The following is a 16,528-nucleotide window of genomic DNA, read 5'->3' as shown; positions in this document are numbered from 1 at the left end:
CAGAGCTTTGAGGTCCAGAAGGATCTTAGTGTCTTAATGCATGATTTGCAAAAAGCAGATTTGCAGCAATAGCAAGTAATAGGAAGGCTAACCATTGCCCTTGAACAGAACAGTAGGAAGCAGTGGCATAGTGCATTGGAGAGTTCACATCTTAAAAAAATTATTCAGGACTGTTCTCCTTTTTTCAGGATGTTAATAAGTTAAATTCAATTGAGGGTTCAATAGGGGAATTAAGAGTTATGGGGAAAAGGCGGGTAGTTGGAGATGAGTCCATGGCCAGATTAGCCATGATCTTATTGAATGGAGGAGCAGGCTCGACAGGCCAGCTGACCTACTCCTGCTCCTATTTCTTATATTCTTATGTTCAGAGAGGGTTAACGTAGAAATATAGAAATCTACAGCACATTATAGGCCCTTTGGCACACAATGATTACCTCACTAATTCCTGGAGTAGGCAGGTGACCTTCTGAGGAAAAGTTGAGCAAGCTGGGCTAATCCCTGCTGGTGTTTAGAAGACTGAGTGAGGACTCGACATTTCCTCCGATGGAAGAACTAGGAGTTACAAATCGCCAGAATGAATCCTGGGCTGATTTGGCATGTATCATCCCAGGAGGAAAGATGTAACAGACTAGGTTCATGATGTAAGTACAAAAACAAGATATAAGTACAAGAGGTTTCAAGATTGAGTGAGGCAGAAACAACATGGAAGAAATGGTTCATTGGGGATGAATAGGAAGTTAATCACTGCGATAGAAAACAAAAGGCATCAAATATTCATATATGGTGAGTGATTGGGAAATGTTGATCTCCAAAAGGATCTGGATTCATGTCCAACCAGCAGTTGAAATGCAAATGATAAGTTGGTTTTTACTATTGTAGAACTTGAGCACAAGAGTAAAGATATTGGATCGCAACTCTACAAAACATGTTCTCGGCATTATTTATGTATTATTTTTGTACTTGCACAGTTTGTCTTCGTTTGTACATTGTTTGCTTCCTAGCCTCCCAGCTATTGAGCACAAATACGTGAAATGTTGCCATAGAAAAGGAGCATCTATCATCAAAGATACTCACCACTCAGGCCATGTTCTTTTCTCGCTGCTGCCATCAGAAGGTACAATTGCCTCAGGACCCACATCAACAGGTTCAAGAACAGTTTCTACCCCTCAACCATCAGACTCTTGAACAAAAGGGGATAACTTACATTCATTTAAGGACTCTTTACTCTTGTTATTTCATTATCATTATTTATTGTGATTTATTTATTATCTGCATTTGCACAGTTTGTTTACAGTTACTGTTCTATAGAGTTACTAAGTATACCTGCACAAAAAAGAATCTCAGGGTTGTATTTGGTGATGTGTATCTACTCTGATTATAAATTTTACTTTGAACTTTTGAACTTTAGTTTTTCATTGATTCTAATGTACTTCTTTGTTCTACTGTGAATGCCTGCAAGTAAATGAATCTAAATGAAAGTAGTCAATGGTGACATATATACTTTGATAATAAATTTATTTTGAACTTTCAACAATTATGATGGGCATTGGGTGAGAGCATACATAAAATATTCTATCCGATTTACCTGGGGGTGTCTTTACCTAACAAAAGGATACCTACAATAGAACTTTCATCAGACTGTTTCCTAGGAAGGCAGCTCTAACATTTGTGAATACATTGACTAGATGAGGCATCTTTCTTTGTAATTCAGAATGAAAGATGGTCTCAGTGAAAAGTGCAATATTTTTTAGAGGGGTACACCAGGTAATATTGGGAAGAATGTTTCCTCTGACTGAGAAGTCTTGAACTAAGGAACACAGTCTCAAAATAAGAGATGGACCACTTAGGACTGAAATGAGGAGAAATTATTTCAGGCAATGAATGGGGAATCTTTGAAACTCTCTACAGTGACTGGCTGTGGAGACTCATTGATTTTATTCAGAATTGAATTTGACCCAAATTTGGATATGAATGGAAGGAAAAAAATTTGGTTAAAAGATACCTGAAGAGGGCCCTAAGGAGCTTTCTTGTGAATTTCCAGAAATGGAAGGATTAATGTATGTGGAGTGTGGTGTTTGATGGCTCTGGGCCTGTACTATCTGGAGATTAGATGAATAAGGAGGGATCTAATTGAAACCTACCAAATATAGAAAGGCTTAGACAGAGTGAATGTGGAGACGATGTTCCCAGTAGTGGGAGAGTCTAGAACTAGAGGGAACAGCATGGAATACAAGGATGTCCCTTTAGAATAGAAATGAGGAGGAACTTCTTTAGCCAGAGGGTCGTAAATGAATGAAATTCATTGCCATGGATGGATGTAGAGGTCAAGTCATTGGGTATATGTCTGACAAGTTGCATCTCCATCTCGTGTGGCAGTGGTCGAGCATTGGAGTCAAAGTCCCTACAAAGGACTGTGAGAATGGCTGAGAGGATCATTGGGGTCTCCCTACCATCCATCAGAGACATTTATCAGGAGTGTTGAGTACGCAGGGCTCTTAGTATTATTATAAGGATCCCACCCATCCATCCAGCATCCTCTTTGATTTTCTACCATTGATCAGGAGACTACAATGTATAAATACAAGAATGGTCAGGATAAGAAACAGTTTCTTTCCCCAGGCCATTCAGCTTCTGAACTCCCTGTTGAAACGTATTCGAAGTGTCACTGGTTAATACGTTCCATACATTATAACTTTTAATACTGATGCACTTTAGTTAGATATTTATGTGTGATCCACCTGTAAGTTTTATCCTTACCTTCATAAGTTATCGTGAGTTAAGTGTACTACTTTGCTTTTCACACTGGTTCGGAGAAACATTGTCTTGTTTCTATATACATGTATATAGATAAATGACAATAAACTTGACTTGACTTAATATTTAAAGTGGAGGTTAGAGTTATAGAACACTACAACACTGAAAGAGGCCTTTGGCCCATCTAGTCTGTGCCAAACTATTAATCTGGCTAGTTCCATCAACCTGCAACTGAACCATAGCTCTCCATACTCACTAGAATTTAGAAGACTGAGGGGGAATCTTATTGAAACGTATAAAATTCTAAAGGGATTGGACAGGCTAGATGCAGGAAGATTGTTTCCGATGTTGGGGAAGTCCAGAACAAGGTGTCACAGTTTAAGGATAAAGGGGAAGCCTTTTAGGACTGAGATGAGGAAAAACTTCTTCACACAGAGAGTGGTGAATCTGTGAAATTCTCTGCCACAGGAAACAGTTGAGGCCGGTTCATTGGCTATATTTAAGAGGAATTTAGATATGGCCCTTGTGGCTAAAGGGATCAGGGGGTATGGAGAGAAAGCAGGTACAGGGTTCTGAGTTGGATGATCAGCCATGATCATACTGAATGGCGGTGCAGGCTCAAAGGGCTGAATGGCCTACTCCTGCACCTATTTTCTATGTTTCATACCCTTCCCACCTATGTACCTTACAAAATTTCTCTTAAATGTTGAAGTCGAAACCACCACTTCTGTAGGCAGCTGGCAGGTTGATGGATACTTAATTAATAAGGGCATCAAAGGTTGTGGTGAGAAGTCAGGAGAACTGAGTTACAAAAGAAAATAAATCAGTCATGATCGAATGGCAGAGCAGACTCGACAGCTGAGTTACCTAATTCTGCTGCTATGTCTTATGATTTTACAAGGCTGATGAGTGGCAATGGATGGTGAAATAACCTCTAAGGGCTGAGTGATCTGCTCTTGGTCTTAGTTCTTATATTCTTATTTCAGATTTCTAGCACCTATAGTGTTGTGACTGGGAGTGAAGTAATCAGAGAGACACTGAAGCTTGGTGATATAAAAGTCTTCATTCAAAGTTAAATGTTCAAAGTAAATTTTCTTATCAAAGTACATATGTCACCATATACAAACCTGAGATTCATTTTCTTATGGGCATACTCAGCAAATCTATAGAATAGTAACTGTAACAGGATCAATAAAAGATCAACCAGAGTGCAGAAGACAACAAACTGTGCAAATGCAAATATAAATGAATAGCAATAAATAATGAGACCCTGAAAGTGAGACATTGGTTGTGGGAACACTTCAATGATGAGGCAAGTTAAGTTCAATGTAGTTATCCCCTTTTATTCAAGAGCATGATGTTCTTGAACCAGGTGGTGCAAGTCCTGAGGCTCTTGTACCTTCTACCTGATGGCAGCAGTGAGAAGAGAGCATGACCTGGGTGGATGGGATCTCTGATGCAGCTTTCCTATGACAGCATTCCATGTAGATGTGCTCAATGGTTCACCACAAGAGGTAGGCATTCTTTCTTCTACATCACATTTCTATACCCTTGAGATCAACAGGTGATTCAATAGTTTCAATAGTTACAATGACATTGTTTACTTCAAAACCTTGCATTGATAATGCTTTCTTTGAATTGTATATCTACAGTGGGAGACAACTGAATGTTCAAATACCTTAGATGGAACAAGCTAATTGCAAACTTCCCTGAATTTATTGCAAACTCAAACCCATTGTTGATGCAGTACAATTAATACAATCTCATTGTCTTAAGTTTGATTGATGCATATGCAAACATTTCATGGTCATCACTATTTTATAAAGCATATCCTTACTTTATTGTCACCAAACAATTGACACTAGAGTGTACAAACATCACAGCAATATTTGATTTTGTGCTTCGCGCCCCCTGAAGTACAAATCGAAGTAAATTTAATAAAAATTTAAATTATGTATCATAATTAGAAAAAAGAAAAGGGAAAGTAAGGTAGTGCAAGTTAGGTCCGGATATTTGGAAGGTACAGCTCAGATCCGGGTCAGGATCTGTTCAGCAGTCTTATCACAGTTGGAAAGAAGCTGTTCCCAAATCTGGCCGTACGAATCTTCATGCTCCTGAACCTTCTCCGGGAGGGAAGAGGGACAAAGAGTGTGTTGGCTGGGTGGGTCGTGTCTTAGAATCTCTTAGAATGTGGGCAAGCTTGCTTGCAATTTACAATTAGAACTGAAGAATGGTTATTGCTTCAATTAATATATGCTATATTCACTTAAATGCAAAATATTCCCTAACAGTATGTTAGTGAAACTGTTACATTCATTAACATATGATTGTGGACTTCAAAAAGAGTGAAGAGACACCAGCCCGATTGGAAGTAGAAAGAATAAGCAGTTTCAAGGTCCTGGATGTGCTGCAGAAAGCATTCTAACTGGCTGCATCACCATCTGGTATAAATGTTGGGGGGGGGGGGGGGCGTGCTGTTGCATAAGGCTGAAATAAGCTGCAGAAAGTTGCAAACTTAGTCAGCTCCATCATGGGCACTAGCCTCTATAGTATCCAGGACATCTTCAAGGCACAATGCCTCGAAAAATGCGGCATCCATTATTAAGGATGCCTATCACTCAGGATTAGCCCTCTTCTCTTTGCTACCATCAGGGAGGAGGTACAGGAGCCTGATGGCACACACTTTAACAATTCAGCAACAGCTACTTCCCCAATTTCTGAATGGATATTGAACCCATGAACACTACCTTGCTACTTTTTAATTTTTATTTTTGTATTATTTATTTAAACTATTTTAAACTTACTGTAATTTTTTTCCTATTATTATGTATTACATTGTACTGCTGCTGCAAAGTCAACAAATTTCACGACATTTGCTGGTGACACTATACATGATTCTGATATTGCGATCTAACAGCAAATTGGCAGCACTGAAATGACAGACAGACAGACATACTTTATTGAATTGGGTTTCGTTACAGTCGCACCAACCAAGAAAAGTGTTTAAGTATAGCAATATAAAACCATAAATAATTAAATAATAATAAGTAAATTATGCCAGTGGAAATTAGTCCAGGACTAGCCTATTGGCTCAGGGTGTCTGACACTCCGAGGGAGGAGTTGTAGAGTTTGACTTCCTATGACGCTCAGTGTTGCATCTCGGTGGAATGAGTCTCTGGCTAAATGTACTCCTATGCCTAACCAGTACATCATGGAGTGGATGGGAGACATTGTCCAAGATGGAATGTACACCACTGTCAGAGAGTCCAGTTCCACCCCCACAACATCACTGGCCTTATGAATGAGTTTGTTGGTTCTTTTGGTGTCTGCTACCCTCAGCCTGCTGCCCCAGCACACAACAGCAAACATGATAGCACTGGCCACCACAGACTCGTAGAACACCCTCAGCATCGTCCGGCAGATGTTAAAGAACCTCAGTCTCCTCAGGAAATAGAGACAGCTCTGACCCTTCTTGTAGACAGCCCCAGTGTTCTTTGACCAGTCCAGTTTATTTTCAATTCGTATCCCCAGGTATTTGTAATCCTCCACCATGTCCACACTGACCCTGACTCTGTCTCAAACGTGATCAAACTTCAACAAGTATTTAAGTTCCCTGGAAAGCAAGTTGGGGCCACTGATAGGAACAGGTAAGGTGTAATAAAGATACAATATTTTTCATATTTAAAATAGTTTACTACTCACTGCTCTAATAGTCATTGTATATAAATAACAGAGGAAACTCAAGAGATTATAGATACTGAGATCTGGAGCAATAAACAGTTTGCTGGAGGAGCTCAACAGGTAGCACAGCAACTGTGGGTGGAGAGGGATTGTCAAAATTTCGGGTCCTGATATAGGATTTCCACCCAAAATTTTGAAAATTAATTTCCCCTCACAATTGATGCACCAGCAGGTTGTTTCTTGTTTATAAAAAACAAGAAATTTTATTCTGAGTTAGGATAAAGCCACAGTAACATAATTCCCAAGTTACCATACTTGGGAATTATGGCAGGAAGTAATATTTTTGATAACAAAATGCAGCATTCTTTTTTATTTTTGGAGTATTGTGTTCTTGGGAGTATTATTTTCCATTCTGATCACCTCTCTATTGGAAGGATGTGGAAGCTTTAGAGAATTTGCAGAGGATATTTATCAGGATGCCGTCTGGATTAGAGAGCCTGTCTTATTAGGTCAGGCTTAGCAAACCTTTTAGCATGAAGGAGGATGACAGCTGACTTCTTCAAGGTATATATACTATAAATGAGGCATAGATAGAGTGGACAGCCAGAGACGTTTTCCCAGGACAGAAATTGCTAATATGAGGACGCATAGCTTTCCAGTGTTGGATATCAGAGGCAGTTTTGTACGGAGAGTGGTACATGCATGGAACCGCTGCAGGGATGCTGGTAGAGGCAGATACATTATGGACATTTATGAGACACTTTGGCACATGGATGAAAAATGGAGGGCTACGTGGAAGGGAAGGGTTATATTGATCTTGAAGCATGTTAAAAAGTCGCACAACATTGTGGGCTGAAGGGTCTATTCTCAGGTGTGCTCCTTCTCAACGAAGATTTGTAACTCAGTTTTCTCAGGTCTTGATTACACAATGTAGAAAACTTGGCCGTAAACTGCATACATAAGGCCCATCAGCACCAAGGAAGGGGGAAATAAACGCAATCATCACAAATTGTACTCTTACTCCAGTTTTCATATACTTATGTGTGAAAAATCACTGCTACCGCATCAACGCGCTTTAACATCGAATAAAATTAAAGGCGCTTGCGCAGCAAAAAAAATAGCCGAGTTGGGTTACCGTCTGCTCCGGCCGGCAGATGACCAGTCGCGTCTGCGCAGTGTGCGATCCCTGCAAGGCTCGGTACGTCATCGTACCAAGCCGAGGGCTACCTGCGCACGCGCAGTGGGGAGTTGCGCTCGGTTTTGCCCTCCCCGACCTGCGCGCATGCGTAACCAGTGCCTGGAGTTGGCGTCACGCAGTGGCCGAACAGGGAGAGACAGCGCGCCCTCGGAGCGGGAATGGGGCCGAGGAACGGCCTCTGTAACCGGTATCGAGCAGCGCCGGCTTCTCGCCATTCAAGTTCATTGCGGAGCAGATAACAGAGGATCGCTGGGGAGCGCTAAGGTAAGCGGGAGGGTGGCGCTGGGAGTGTCTGTGGTGGCAGCGGCCCGCCCGGGGGCAGGGTGGGTGGGTGTTCGTTCGCTGTGTGTCCCCACCACTGCCAAAGCGCATCTCAGACTCCCGCACCCCATGCACATCATCTCCTGCGGATCACCTCTATACTCAACACCACCCCTGCACATCATCTCCTTCCTGCAGATTACCCCAACACAACACCCTCCTGCACATCATCCCGTACAAATCACAACACACCTTTTTGTCGCGCAGATCACCCCAGCACAACTCCCCCTGCTCATCATCTCCCGTAGATCAACACCTACCACACACCTTCCAAAAAGATCATCTCCCAACATAACACTCCCCTGCACAACTACTCCCGCTCATTATCTCCTGAAGATAACCCCTCAAGCACAACACACCCTCTGCAACCACCATCTGCGCGTCCCTTGCTCAGATCATCTCCAGCATGCCACCCCCCCCCCCCCAATTCATTGTTGTCTTCGTGCAGCCTCCCTGCCGAACTCGCTATACACCCTCCTCACTCATCTAGAAGTTAATCTTACCGGCAGATCCTCACTCCCTCCCCCACAATCCAGCAGTCCTCCATGGCCTTCATTCCGCCTACACTCCCCAAAACATCCCCTGTATACAACTTCCTATTCTCGTCGTCTGCAGCAGTATCATCGTGCCCCTATTCTCTTATTTACTTGTACCGCTCCCTATGCATCATCTTCTTTGCCCACCTCTCTCACTTCACGTTCACCTGACCCTGATCACTCTCCTCTCCCTGCCCTTTTTGTCCCCATTATGTGACTCACTAATCTCACCCATTTAGTTCCCACTCTACTTTCTACCTGATCTACCACTCATCTTGTGCATGTGTTTGAAGGCATAAGGTCAGAATGTATGATCTTTTTTCCGGTGGGGGGGGGTTAGAAACAACTAATTGTTGGAGAAACTCAGCAGATAAAGCAGTGTCAATAGAGTTTGTTGGTGTTTCAGGTGAACATCTGCATTGGGATGTCTTGATCTGAGAAGTTCTACTCTTGTGTCTTCCGTTTTTATATATGGTAGTAATCCAGTTGTAATTCAATGTTGTTTAATGTCATTTCAGAACCAGCTTGAGGTTTAATAATCATGGGCATAAGTCGTGAAATTTGTTGTTATACAGCAGCAGTGCATTGCAATATGTAATAAAAACTGTGAATTAGAATAAGAAATAAGGCAGTCCTTTAATTTAACAAGTTAGCTTAAACAAGTGGTGCAAGAAAGTAGTGAGGTAGGGTTCAATGTCCATTGAGAAATCTGAAGGCAAAGAGGAAGAAGATGTTCATGAACCATGCAAAGTGTACCAGTAAAGGAGAACAAAATAATTGCTACTTCAGCTCCAATGCAGCTAAAATAAACACAAACTAAAGAGAACAATAATAATTTTTAAAAACCAAGAGAAATACATTGATTGTAAATCCATAAAGTGACGCAAACACAGGAGTGTCTGTACATAAAATGATTGACAGGAAATTATCCGATAAAGTACTGGTGGTGCTGGGGAGGTGTGGGTGGATATGTTTGTTGATCAGCCTTCTGAAGCTCTCCGTTGGTCAGGGTTGACCATGGATATTGTGTCCTAGCTGTCTATGTCATAAGCAAGTCAGGGCAGTACAATATTGAAAGCAAGCTGTTGCCTATGCAGCAGGCTCCCCCCTCTCCACGCAGCTGATGAATCCAAAGGAATAGCAGAGACTGATATAGTTTAGCACCAGTGGCATTGCAGGTGTTGACAGTCAGCATTGAACTCAATGTAGGATTGCTATAGGGACTTTGGCTCCAGATTTTTCCTTTGGGTTTACCCGTGAAGCCTTCTCCACGAGGTATAACCACAATGCAGTAGAGGTTTGAGATCAGTTTTCCTTCTAGATGAGTTGCCAACCATAGCTGACGAGCTCCATCTGCCCAAAACGACTGATTTTGTGATGCTTTTGCCCCTTCTGTTTGTAAAAATGGTTCTGCTGGGCTTAGTAGCTACATGTGAATGTCAGGAGATGGACTTGGTTGTCAGATGCTATTTGAGACGCGTGCTATTGTGAGCATTTAATAGGTAGTGGGATCTTATTCCCACGACCAGTCCCGGCTATGACTACCTTAAGGAACTAAAGTTTACTGCTTGGGGAAAGTAACTGTTTTTGAAGTTTTTTTTGAGTTTGAGAGTCCTGTTGAAATTCCCTGTTTCTGGGATGAAAGCCAGGCTTGTCTTTTGAAAATGTATTTGTACACTAGTCTGATGTTGAGACTGAGGATGTTTACCTATGCTTTGTCTCTATTGGTGCCTGACTTTGTGTATGTTTATGTGTGACTTTTGGCATGAGTGTGATGTACATTTTAGCATTACAGGAGCTGGCCCCAATATGCAGCTGAATGGACAGTTGTTTGCACAGAACAGACAGTGCAGTGGTTATTCTGACTGTGCATTGGTGATTTATGAGAATAAAACTGCAATTTATGTATGTTTTCCATTGCTTGTATCCATCTCAGAGCCAGAGACAGCTTTGACATAGTAATGCACTTCTTTACTTGAGAGATACTGAAAATAGAATGACATTCATAGTGCTAATTTAACTGAGTAATGATATCTGCCTATGAAATTCTGAATGAGTGTGTGAGATTGGGGAAGCATGTCGTAGTAGTAATGCAGTCACTTGAGTCGAGTAAAGTGTTCTCCTAAGGGGTTGTCTGTTGCTGGGTATTCAGGCCACTGTGAAGACTGCTGGGATCCACATACTCTGGTGCAGTGTGGGCACCTGTAAGTAGTGGCTGTGGTTAGTGGTTGGGTCTTTTGGTTGTTCAGTCCCTCTTTTTGTAGCTGCCACTTGTTCTCTGCTGCACAGCGAAGGTCACTCTCATGTAGTGCAGCCTCCTCTTGAACCGATTTCCTGCATGTGTATCTTTTGAGTACATTTTCTTCCCAGTGTTTAGATGTAATGTTGAATTTCTTCAGGCTGATTTTGATGTTACCTTTGAAGTGTTCCCTTTGTCCACCAGTGGCTCGCTGACTTTCCTTCAACTGTGAGTAAAGGATATGTTTGGGGAGATGTGATTTAGGCATCCTGATGACATGACCTACTCATCGATGTTGGCATGGCTTTTATCGTGGTGGAGATGCTTTTCATGTTGGCCATCCCCAGTACACTAGTGTTAGTCCAGCTGATTCTCAAAATCTTTTGTAAAGCTCTTTGATGATAATTTTTCAGGGGTTTCTGGTGCCTATTGTAGGTTGTGCATGATTTGGTTTTGTTTGGACCTGGAGGTCGTGGTCTTCAAAGACTCTTTTCCTTAATCTTGCATAGGCTGCACTAACACTACGCAGGCAGTGACTGGTCTGAGTTGATGTCTACTTTTGAGGAGAGAATGCTGCCAAGGTAGGGAAATTGGTCTACACGTACAAGGGTGATATCCTCATTTTTTTTTATGTGGTTGACAAGAAGAAGCATGTGCCATCTTATGAGAATATATTTTGTCTATGTTGGTCTCACTGTCAGACAGTGTATATGGGGGATTTTGAACTTGTGCTTCAGTGAAGCCATGCACATGACTGAACCTGCCAGTTTGTGAAAGCGTGTGCTACTTTGCTGTGTAGTAGTGTGTACCTGTGCAAGAGTTCCTGTGTTTTCTTGTGTGAGAAAGTCTGCAAACAAGTACAGGAGCTTTTCATGATCCTGTATTTGAATAAAAAAAATGGTTTTATATCTGTTTCTGAATTGATTTTTAAATCTGTGTGCCAGCCAGTGTGTCCCATGTGCAAATTGACTACCTGTCCTTGCACAGCTCTGAGGGAATATTGTGCTGTTATGTCTTTGCTTAGATGTCTATGTGTAATTGATTCTTTGGATGAAAGGGAGAAATTTGCATGTATGATTGTGTACCTTTCTGTCTGAATGCTTTTGTTTACAAAGGTGAGGCTGCAGCTGCCAGCAAGGATAAGAGAGGGGGATGATGTTTCATTTGTGACTGTTGGTGAAGCTTTGAATTAAGGAACATGCAAGTAAAGCTAAAGCATTAAATTTACATTTGTATGCTACAAGTGAAAGATAATTTGCTAATCAGATTTCATTTTGTGTTTTAAATTTTTGCTAGTTGCTTGCAAAGAATATTCAACACTTTTTCATCGTACAGTAAGGTGACAACTTTACTGCGTAAGGTGACAACTTGGCCAGTGCCATGGTTAGTGGTTAGTGTAACACTATTACTGCTTGGGTTGTCGGAGTTCAGAGTTCAATAACGATGCCATCTGTAAGGACTTTGTACTACATTCTTCCCTGTGACTGCATGGGTTTCTTCCAGATGCTCTGATTTCTTCCCATGGTCCAAAGACATACTGGTTAGTGAGTTAGTTGGTCATTGTAAATTGCCCTGCGATTAGGCTTGGGTTAAATAGGTGGGTTGCTAGAGGGTGTGGCTCATTGGGCTGGAAGAGCTTTTTCTGTTCTTTATCTCTATAAACAAAAATAAAGGTTGAGAAAATAAATGGTTCTGTGGTTGAGGAACATGAGAATGTTTAGAACAACTCGTGTTTACTTACTGTCAATTTTGTAATACTGCTAGATGCAAATCTGAAGAATATTCTGGAAGATAGATTATGATGAAAAGTTGTGCTTGTAGAATCAAAGTGCAAAGTTAGTTTACAGTTGAGAGGAAATTGGAGAAATGTTGCTTGCATTTCTGCATTTTTGCTTGCAGCAGCCACTCCGGAACTGACTATCTGTTATTTGTGAAGTGGGGTGCTATGCGCAATCATAATCGATTGAAAACGGACGTGGAAGCATGGAGAAACATCGGGAAATTCCAGGAAGAACTTCTTCATTGCTGCTGCTGCTGTGAGGTCCAGGACTCTGCTGGGAAGAACAGGCCCCCAGTCCTCGGGGTCGCATTGCCGATGGCAGGGCCGTCTTAATGCGCTTGGCAGAGGATGGTGCTCGGAGAAGCTGTGCCGGAGGGGATGGTCATCGGTTCGGAGGTTCAACAGACTCAGGTCACTTTCGGTGTGTGCAGCGTCTGCGAGGCTGAGTCGGGCGGCGCCTTGGAAGTCCATAGCGGGGGTACTCTCTTCTGCCGCCAGCGTGGGATGGCGAGTCTGTCAGGACCCTGGGGACTTGTGGAAACTGTGGTGATTTCTTTTGAACTTACAGTCCTTTAACATCTTGGACTATTTTTACTGTGCCCATAGTCTGTTTTTTTTTATCAATTATGCTACTGTTTGCACTGTTGTAACTATATGTTGTAATTATGTGGTTTTGTGCAGGTCTTGTAGCTTTAGTTTTTGGTCTTGTTTTTGTCTGGTGGATTTGGAGCTCCTTTCTGGGGAACGCGCTAGATGGTAGCGCAATATTAATACGCAGCAGCCTCTCCGGACTCTGGATTGGGGATTGCCAAACGTTACGTGGATTTTCTGGTGTAGTCTGTTTTGTCATATGCTTTTGTGATATCATTCTGGGGGAACGTTGTCTCATTTTTTAACTGCATTGCATTTGTGGTTTCTAAATGACAATAAACTGAATCTGAATCTGAATTCAGTACATTCTCTTACAGGGCAAGGGATCCTCGCATGTTTTTCTCTATAAACAGTGTACCTATGAAGTATTAGAAAGGCTACTATGCAGGGTTCAGCTTATCAATGACCAGGAGTGGCAAACCCTAGACTGCGGTCCTTCTCTACTGAGCATTCACAGTGTCATTCAATGTGTTCATTTGCACTTTAGAATATCTCTTTTTATTGGAAGGCCAATAAGTTTTTGTCAGACCAAGGGCATCTTTTGATCAATTTCTGATCTAACAGCAGCGATTGATGTTTGTCTCAGTATGTATCCCTGGGAGCAACCTATCAATTGCAGTGTCCTCTGTTGTGTTCTGGTGGGAGTGAAATGTGACAAGGACTATGCCATTCTTTCCCAGACCTTGGCAAATGCAGAGTCTGTGAGGAGCTGGACATTAGTTTCAGCCACACCAGTGCCATTTCAAGGAAAGCATATGGTGAGCCTGAGACTGTGAAGGGGAGAGCTGATTTCAGTACCAGGTCTTGTTGTTTGTGAGTACTGGTGATGAGGCTTCAGTTATACTATGCAAAAGGATATCCCAAGTCCTCTTTGTCAGGGCATTCTCCTGACTACTGCACGAAGAACTGATGAAGAAGCAAGGTTTTTCTGCAGAAACTTTTCTTTGAAAGACAGGTACTGTAACAAAATCAGGCCCATGCTTCGCAGAAAAGGCAGATAGAAACACAGTAGGTACTGGTATTTGCCGTGTGTGTACATAGCTCAATTCAAAGCTTCATGCAGCCATGCTCAAAGTTGCCATAAGGATCTCGCCTGTGAGTATGTTTCTTCCTATTCTCTCCCAAATACTTTAAAATCACAACATGGTCCACTCTGGGTCTCTCGATGAAAAGATGATACAGCTGATTGCTGTGGTACAGTAATTGGGAATGGAACTCTTAAGCTGCATACTACGACAATGAGAGCAGCTCTTACTGATCATCAGGGTTTTGCCAACCACTGCGAGGGTGAATTGTTGGTGTGGCATTGTTTTAGTTTGAGTGATCTGTCTGTGAGGGCAGACTGGATTCAGCTGATGATTCCTCTTTCTTTCTACGTGCTGGTGAGGGTGATCTTGCCATTTCTACTGGATTCTGTCATGGTGTCAGAAGCTAGTGTTGTATGCCCTCGGCAGGTCAGGCCTGTCCTGTCTGAGAGAGCCAAGTTCAATGCTCCCTGGACATTTTCCATGTCAAAGAAACATGGAGCCTCAGATTATATCTGTGGGAAAACAGATCTATCAAGTTAGCACTGTGAAGGAGAGAAAAGAAATTCAATTAGCTGCAGGGAAGGTGGGATGTCTCTGATAGAGTAAAAATTGGGAAATTATGCAAATAATTTGGTAAACAACAGGATCTAGTGGATGAGTGAATAAGTGCAGTTAGAGGCTGAGAACATAGACATGAGAATGCAGCAATGGAGGCAAAATGCTGGGGGAACTCAGCAGGCCAGGCAGCGTCTCTGGAAAAGAAGGTCCAAGACCCTTCATCGGGAAAGTCCAGTCTCTTTTCCTAGCCTGCTGAGTTCCTCCAACATTTTGTGTGTGCATCTTCAGATTTTCTCATGATAAAAATGCAGAATTGGAAGATATTCTGACAGGTCAAGCTGGGCATTTCCTCCACTTCCGGGGGTAGGATAAAGAGGTAAAAACAGACAGGCTGAACCAATGTCCGGGTTAGATACACCAATACAGACAGAGACTTCACATTACCTGAAGATTCAAAATACATTTATTTTCAAAAAATGTGGAGTATTCAGAATCAGGTTTATTATCACCAGCATGTGTCTGAGAGAAATGTGAAAAATATTAGTTGAGGGTTCTATTATTGACCCGAGACACCCCTCTACTCTGCATTGTCATCAACCTTGGATTTTGGGTTATCTGCTTTTTGGCTACACAGATTTTTCTCAGTACTGCTGCAATGACAGTACATCATTTTATCTGAAATTCACAACTGTTGGAAAGTATGACCAGTGTATTTTTATTCACATCCTCTTTATCACATTGTCACTGGTAAGAAGGCACTTGGGATATTCTCCAATCAAAGCTTGGGGAAGGATTGCCACATCATGATCTCATCTTTGTGAGATACTTGGTACCGATTGCAAGTAATTTGTATTACCATGATTCACTTGACTTATCTAGACGGTATAGAGAATTTTAAAATGATACAGAATCCTGCTGCATTTTATGTTCCAGCAGCCAAATAATTTCTTTTGTGATAACACTTGACATAATTATTCATATTTTTGATCTCACCATGTGAGTTAAGGTTAATTAATTTTACTTTTAATACGTTAAGGCTATTTAAGAAAATATTTATAATGAAACTATTAAAGTTCATTGGTTGCAATCCTGCAGCTGAGATCAGTGATTAAGGTTTGTGCAAAGGCACTGCTTCCCACTCCACCCACTATAGGCTATTTCAGACCTTCACTGTTCGGATGTTGATTGTAAATATCAATTTGTTTTTTTATATATATATATATATAATGTAATCTGATACTTGTGTTTTAAGGTATAAATCTGTAACAGCTTTATTTACAGTTTGAATAAAGTTTCAGAATCTGTAATTATCTTCAAAATTGTTTCTTATAAGGAATGCACAAGCTACTTTGATACTTTTTCTATTGACATATCTGTGAAATGTACACACTGACTGTAATTTTGTCTTGCATAGGTCTTGGACTGTGACATCAAACATTTATCTGATCTTGTCTTTGTTACTTTATTCAATGCTTGTTTAACTTTATTTGGTTCCAGTGTGACATTTTTATTAATTTTAAAGCAATGACATGCATGTAAAGACATATGCAAGCATTTGAAATTCTGATTTTTCAGATGTCAAAATCAGCATCAAAATATATTGTGGATTGGGACCTGTTATTAAAAGCAGGAAGGCTGTCAGATGGATGTATGGTGCACACCACTATTATACATCTTTACATTCCTTTTCATAAAATGACAGTTTGTAAGTTTAAAAGCATTTTTGGAAACTTTGCTTCATAAGCTTTTTGGTGGTGTGGTGAATTCTACATTTGTACTGCC

The 16,528-nt window shown here is 41.3% G+C and overlaps 2 protein-coding genes across 7 annotated transcripts in view; one reads left to right on the top strand and one right to left on the bottom strand.

The window, feature by feature from the left end:
• LOC132379110 (elongation of very long chain fatty acids protein 6-like) overlaps positions 1-7,644 on the bottom strand; it is a 167,893-nt gene extending 160,249 nt beyond the window's left edge. Inside the window, exon 1 of the mRNA XM_059946691.1 lies at positions 7,571-7,644. The gene's annotated coding sequence lies outside the window, so the exon portion shown is untranslated. The remainder of the gene's footprint in view (positions 1-7,570) is intronic.
• An 84-nt stretch (positions 7,645-7,728) lies between these two features.
• The window catches only part of dlg5a (discs, large homolog 5a (Drosophila)), a 221,687-nt gene continuing 212,887 nt past the window's right edge, over positions 7,729-16,528 (top strand). For all 6 annotated transcript variants that reach the window (XM_059946690.1, XM_059946688.1, XM_059946689.1 and 3 more), the window contains exon 1: positions 7,729-7,897. The gene's annotated coding sequence lies outside the window, so the exon portion shown is untranslated. The remainder of the gene's footprint in view (positions 7,898-16,528) is intronic.

The sequence above is a fragment of the Hypanus sabinus genome, chromosome 21, assembly GCF_030144855.1.
Source record: "Hypanus sabinus isolate sHypSab1 chromosome 21, sHypSab1.hap1, whole genome shotgun sequence".
NCBI lineage: Eukaryota > Metazoa > Chordata > Chondrichthyes > Myliobatiformes > Dasyatidae > Hypanus > Hypanus sabinus.
The sequence above is the reverse complement of the archived record's forward strand: the minus strand, read 5'-3'. Positions and strand labels throughout refer to the sequence as shown.